The following is a 7,588-nucleotide window of genomic DNA, read 5'->3' as shown; positions in this document are numbered from 1 at the left end:
GCAACCTACGTGTCTATTGACATATAAATACATATATTAAGAAAGAAAAAATGTCTCAAATAATTAACCTAATTTTCACCTTAAGGACCTAGAAAAAGAAGAGCAAACTAAATCTGAAGCAAGCTGCTGGAATGAAATAATAATGACTCTAATGGAAATAGATGGAATAGAGAATAGAAAAAGCAATAGAGAAAATCAGTGAAATCAAGCTTGTTCTTTGAAAGAAATCAACAAAATTGACAAGCTTTTAGCTAGTCTGACCAAACAGAGAGAGACAACTCAAATTATGAAATCAGTGAAAGATGGGACATTACTACCGACCTTACAGAAATTAAAAAGTATTATATGTGAATATAATGAACAATGTATGAAAACAAATTAGAAAGACAACTTAGATAAAATAGGAACATTTTAGAAAAAGTCAAAATACTGAAAATAATTCAAGAGGAAATAGAAAATAAGAATATACCTATAATAAGAGATTGAATTAATAATTTAAAAACTTTCCACAGTGAATGGTGCTGAAATGACTTTACTGGTAAACCTACCAAATATTGAAAGAACAAATATTAATAACAAACTTTACAAATTTTTCCAAAAAATAGAAGAAGAGGTAATACTTTCAAACTCTTTGTATGGGGCCAGTATTATTCCCCTGATACCAAAACCAGACAAAGACCTATCAGGAAAAGCAAAGCAAATACTAATAACACATTAATATAGACACAAATATCTTCAGTGAAAATGCATTCAATCATGGTGTCTTAGTTGTTTGGGCTGCTATAATGAAATATGATAGACCAGGTGGCTTAAACAACAACATTTATTTCTCACAATTGTTGAGGCTGGGAAGTCTAAGATCAAAGTGCCAGCAGATTCTGTGTCTGTTGAAGCCTCGCTTCCTCATTCATAGATGGTCTTCTTGTTGTATCTTTACCTGATGGAAGAGGTTAGAGAGGTCCCTGGAGTCTCTTTTATAAGGGCCCTAATCCCATTCAGGAGGGCTCTACCTTCATGACCTAGTCACCCCCAAAAGCCTCAACTCCAAATACCATCATATTAGGGGTTAGGATTCAGCATATGGATTTGGGAGGGATGTACACAGACATTCAATCTATAGCACACGCCTTGTCAGAACCAGCATCACTGTCCAAATAGATGATCCAAGCTATAATTAAGGAACAGAAGATGAAAGAACAAACTGCTCCTCTAACCCACGATGAGGGCCTTCTTGACTCAATTCCTGAACCTTGTACATCCTTGTAATTTTATCTCTGAAAAGATTTGGCTAGTGATGAAAGAAGTTCATATTGTCTAAGAGGAGAAACTGAAAAATAATTACAGTTGACCCTTGAACAATATGGGTTTGAATTGCGTGGGTCCACTTATACTCAGTATTATTTTCAATAAATACAACGGTACTACATGATCTGCAGTTGGTTGAATCCGTGCACATGGAACCGTGGATACGGACTGACTCTGGGACTTGAGCATCTTTGAATTTTGGTATTCAAGGCAGGTCCTGAAACCAATCCCCAGCAGATACCAAGGGACAACTGTACAATAGACTCCAGTTTTCCTTGCTTCAACCTTTGCTTTCTTTACCTTTTTTTCTTTTTTTTTAACCTACCTCACCTTTTTTGTTACATCTCCCCACTACTAAAATAACAACAAATGACAACAACAAATACAAAAATAACCCTTGAAAAACTGTTCTGACACCTATTGGAATGAGATTGCACTAAAGATACGAGCAAGAGCTGTGAAAAAGTAGAACAAATTCCCAACCATTCCAACTACACATTTGTAGCAGTTAAAAACTGAAACCTGGGAAATACTAGTAATGTATCTCTCTCCTCCTTTCCCTATAAACCTTCTAGTTCTGTTTCAGTTCAGAGTTATCTGGTCTTAAGGTGATGCACATCAGCTGGAAAAAGGCTTTAACCTCTATTTGAATCACTTTATATATTTTTCTCCACAAGTTTAGCAGCCCATGAAAAGAGTTCTACAGGATCACTTGCATAAACTACAGTTACTATTGGATAAAAAAAAACCATTTTCTCAAGGCAAGTACCAGTGTTTCTGGAAATGAGATTCAAAGAAAATCTGTCCCTAGAGTCATCATAGGGTTCATATTATAGAGACACCCCTAGCAGTGATCTCTCTAAGCAGCAGTTTTCTTTCTCATCTGTTAAATGGAGATAATTAGAGTAACCTACCTGATAAGGTTTCTGTCATGAATGAGACTACAGTACATATAAAGGACTTATCATAGTGCCTGACACAAAGTATATACTCAATAAATCTTAGCCACAAGATTTTATAACAGATAAGAGCACAAGCTCTAGAATCATAATTTTAGGGCCAGTAAAGAATTTCCCTACATCCTTACAATGCAAAGGATGTCTGTGCCAAAATAATACAACCTAATATGCTATTAGGAAACAAATATAGGAAAAAATATGATTTGCTGTTTGGAAAAGATGTTTGATGGAAAATTCATTAAACTGAAAACAAAGACCAAAATTTCTATAGAGTTTGCTTGTCAGTGATGCTGCAGTGCATGCACTATTTATAGGACATAGTTTAGTTAGGACACAGGCTAGTCTATTTAATAAGGGAGTTAAAATACATTAGCTTAAAAAAAGACATTTCTCTTTCAAATAATCTTTTAAGTCAAGGGCCGGTATAGTAGCTTGACGATGTTGGGGACCTAAGCTCCTTCCATCTGGTGGCTCTTCCATCCTCAGTGTGTTGAGAATTGGCTTCTGAAATGGTGGAATGAGGACCTCAGTGAACCCACTCCACCACAAAAGTAATACAAGTAACTGACAAAACTGTTAAAACCGACAATTTCAGAACTCTGCAAATTAACCAAAGGCATAGAATAAGCTGAAAAGCAATTAATCAAGAAAAAGTACTGAAAAGCTATAACAACATCAGTGCCTGCCTGTGGCACTTTAACTCGGGGCTTCACACACCCCCATCCCCAACTAAGTGGTGTGGTAGCCATGAAAATTCGGCAGCCTTGCAGGGAATAAGAAGGAATGACCTCTTTTAGAGGTCCGTGAAAAGCCCCTTCCTCAGAGCACAGTCAGTATTTTGAGCAGATTGTTAGTTCCCTGGAAAACTTGCATACCCATGGTGTTGTTTCTATTTGATCATATTCAGAGCCCAGTTTTGCAGAAAGAAACCTATACTCATGCTGAAAACAAGAGCAAATACATGGAATTGGTAATACCACAGATGCATAAGCCTGTGATTTCAGTTGGGGCAAACAAATATTGGGGTCTGAAAATTTATAATCCAGCTGCGGCTCAAAATTTAAAATTTAGACCCAAAGAATTACACATCTGCAGGGTACTTGGTGAAGAGCCAATGTATTTTTGGAATCTAGGAAGCTGCTCATATGTGCAGTTTTGTGCATGCCCAAGAAAGGGCTGAGACAGACCCACCAACTCAACTCTGGCTGACCTGGAGGCTCTGCACAAGCAGGAAGTGAAAGCTAATGCTGACTTGTAAACTGCCTGAACTTTCAAGGTGTACTTTCACACACAGATCTCTTTGATAAATGCATGGAAGACCTGCTAGTTCAGGACATTTAAAAAAATATTCTGACTGGTTATTACTGGCTGACCACTAACTATACTGACTAGAGATGGCTCCAAGGAAGCCAAGCTTATAAATAAAAGCAATACAATTTTTAAAAAATATGAGGAGAGAGCTCAATGCTCAATGCTGTAGGGAATACAGAATCCATATAGTCAACCTAGGAATGTTGCTAAACAAATAAGGAGCAGCAGCAACAACAATAACAACAAACTAGAGGTGCAGGAGTTTTCTAATTCCAGAGTTACTATAACATACTGTATACAATGTCCAGTTTTCAACCAAACATTATGAGACATGCAAAGAGCAAGAAAGCATGGCTCATATACCCCAAAAGAAGCAGCCCTAAAAGAAACTGTCCCTGAGGTGGTCCAGATAATGTCCTTAGTAGCCAAAGACTTTAAGTCAGATATTTAAAATTTGTTCAAAAAGCTAAAAGAAACCATGTCTAAAGAAGTAAAGTATGACAACTATGGCTTACCAAACAGAGATTAAGAATAGATAGAAATAATAATGAAAAAAGAACCATACTTATTGTGTTGCCCTCCTCTGTATGGTTGAAGATGCCTTTGCATCTTCAAAATAATAAGATGCTTATTTCAGCTAGCAGAAAAGAAGGAAGGGAGAAAAAGGGGAGGCTAAACCATTTGCTCTAATGGCATGATCTAGAGGTTGTTTACAACACTATTATTCATGACCCATTGGACAGAACTTAGTCACATGGCCACATCTAGCTGCAAATAAAGATGAGAAAGATGAATTTTCATCATATGACCATGTGCCCAGCTAAAATTTCTACTCTTACAGAAAATGAAGAAAATTGATAGAAGGACAGCAAGCAATCTCTTTCACAGTCAGCCCCATTTGTAGTTTTAAGTGTATACCTTGCATTTATTTTGTTAAATTTAATCCAAAGCATTATATTATTTTTATGCTGCTTTAAATGGTGTTTTGCAATTCATTTCATTTTGGGATTGTTCATTGTTACTGTATAGAAACACAACTAGTTCTTGTCTTGTCCTACAGCCTTTTGGAATCCTTTTATTAATCGGAACAGTTTATTATTTTTTTTTGTATGTGGATTCCTTAACATTTTCTATATACAAGACCATGTCATCTGTGAAGAGTTCTGCCTCTTCCTTTCCAATCTGGATACATTTTACTTTATTTTCTTGCTTGCTTGCCCTGGCTAGAACCTCTATTACAGTTTTGAGTAGAAGTGGCAAGAATGAGCATGCTTGTCTTGTTCCTGACTTTAAGGGAAAAGAATTCACTCTTTTACAATTAAGTTTGATGCTTGCTGATGGTTCTTCCAGAAGACTTTTATCAAATTCATATTCTAATCTGCTCTTAATGAGATTTGACTGTGTTACTTGCATGGTCACTCCTCAGATTTTTGCATGCCTTTGGCTAATTTCCAGAATTATGGGAAAGTTGATTGTGACAAGGTTTGGCACAATCTCATTGCTTTTATAGAGGAGCAGGTTTTTGGAGATCCACACTCCACCCTTCTGTAAGTGCTTCTTCTAGTCATGTATTTTAGTGCTGAAAAATTCTAATTTTTATTTCATCATTTTTGTGCTTTACCCATTTTTACTCCCTCCTCTTGTTGGAGGATAACTTGAGGCTATTTGAAAATGATAGACTTGTCTGGGAAGACTGTCTGAATTTTGCCAATGGGTTGATGCCCACTTTTTTACAGGGAAGACCTTATAGGTGGTACTCAAGAAAAGTTTAGGGCCACAGACTTGTCTCTTGCTAAGGCTGCCTCTTTATAACAATAGCCACTTTTTATGAGTTCATCTTTCTTTCAGGACTTTGCCAAAGGCAGCAAGAAGCAGCCAGCTGACATCAAAATTTTGTTTTTCCAGCCAGTTGTGCAGAAGGGGATTTACCATGGCAATTAGAAGTCATCAAAATTATTGGAAAAGCTGGAGGAATGTACTCTTGTATGAATCTCTAGAAACTACATCCAGAATCTGTCCCCTGGCAGTGAAACTAACTTCTTGACCCCACAAAGCTAGAGATTGGACACTAAAATATTCACAACATTACTTTTGAGCAGATGACAACAAAAAACTACAATAAAATGGCCTCCACCCAACTTCTGCCTTCTAAATATAGTGTGAATGCATTTAATTGGAAAAAAACAATTTGTATTCAGAAACCTGGCTGCAACAGAATCTGTAGCAATATACACTAGAAAGAGGACGGGATGGAGATTGAGTGAGCCAAGATCTTATCTACTATTAAGTGAAAAAAAAATCTTGGCATCAAAACCCTTTAGAAATGACAAACATGTCTAACAGAAATTGTGCTTCAAATAGAAACAACTATTTTCAAATACAAATCTAACTTATGAAAACTAATGCTCTACATATTGAATTTACAGGATGAACAGTGTGGAAAAGATACATACTTTGTGTCTTTTTATTGCAATTCCTGAGAGCACAGGTAGAAATTACATTTATTTATTTATTTTTAACACCTTTATTGGAGTATAATTGCTTTACAATGGTGTGTTACTTTCTGCTTTATAACAAACTGAATCAGTTATACATATACGTATGTTCCCATATCTCTTCCCTCTTGCGTCTCCTTCCCTCCCACCCTCCCTATCCCACCCTTCTAGGTGGTCACAGAGCACCGAGCTGATCTCCCTGTGCTAGGCGGCTGCTTCCCACTAGCTATCTATTTTACGTTTGGTAGTGTATATATGTCCATGCCACACTACCACTTTGTCACAGCTTACCATTCCCCCTCCCCATATCTTCAAGTCCATTCTCTAGTAGGTCTGTGTCTTTATTCCCATCTTACCCCTAGGTTCTTCATGACATTTTTTTTCTTAGATTCCATATATATGTGTTAGCATACGGTATTTGTCTTTCTCTTTCTGACTTACTTCACTCTGTATGACAGACTCTAGGTCCATCCACCTCACTACAAATAACTCATTTTCGTTTCTTTTTATGGCTGAGTAATATTCCATTGTATATATGTGCCACATCATCTTTATCCATTCATCTGATGATGGGCACTTAGGTTGTTTCCATCTCTGGGCTATTGTAAATAGAGCTGCAATGAACATTTTGGTACATGACTCTTTTGAATTATGGTTTTCTCAGGGTATATGCCCAGGAGCAGGATTGCTGGGTCATATTGTAGTTCTATTTGTAGTTCTTTAAGGAACCTCCATACTGGTCTCCATAGTGGCTGTACAAATTCACATTCCCACCAGCAGTGCAAGAGTGTTCCCTTTGCTCCACACCCTCTCCAGCATTTATTGTTTGTAGATTTTTTGATGATGGCCATTCTGACTGGTGTGAGATAACATCTCATTGTAGTTTAGATTTGCATTTATCTAATGATTAATGATGTTGAGCATTCTTTCATGTGTTTGCTGGCAATCTGTATATCTTCTTTGGAGAAATGTCTATTTAGGTCTTCAGCACATTTTTGGATTGGGATGTTTGCTTTTTGGTATTGAGCTGCTTGTAAATTTTGGAGATTAATCCTTCGTCAGTTGGTTCATTTGCAAATACTTTCTCCCATTCTGAGGGTTGTCTTTTGGTCTTGTTTATGGTTTCCTTTGCTGTGCAAAAGCTTTTAAGTTTCATTAGGTCCCATTTGTTTATTTTTGTTTTTATTTCCATTGCTCCAGGAGGTGGGTCAAAAAGGATCTTGCTGTGATTTATGTCATAGAGTTTTCTGCCTATTTTTTTTTTTTTTTTTTTGCAGTACGTGGGTCTCTCACTGTTGTGGCCTCTCCCAATGGGGAGCACAGGCTCCGGACGTGCAGGCTCAGTGGCCATGGCTCACGGGCCTAGCCGCTCTGCGGCATGTGGGATCTTCCCAGACTGGGGCACGAACCCATATCCCCTGCATCGGCAGGTGGACTCTCAACCACTGCGCCACCAGGGAAGCCCTCTGCCTATGTTTTCCTCTAAGAGTTTGATAGTTTCTGGCCTTACATTTAGGT

This window comes from Grampus griseus (assembly GCF_964374135.1).
Source record: "Grampus griseus genome assembly, chromosome: X".
Taxonomy (NCBI): domain Eukaryota; kingdom Metazoa; phylum Chordata; class Mammalia; order Artiodactyla; family Delphinidae; genus Grampus; species Grampus griseus.
This window is presented reverse-complemented; position numbering follows the sequence as displayed.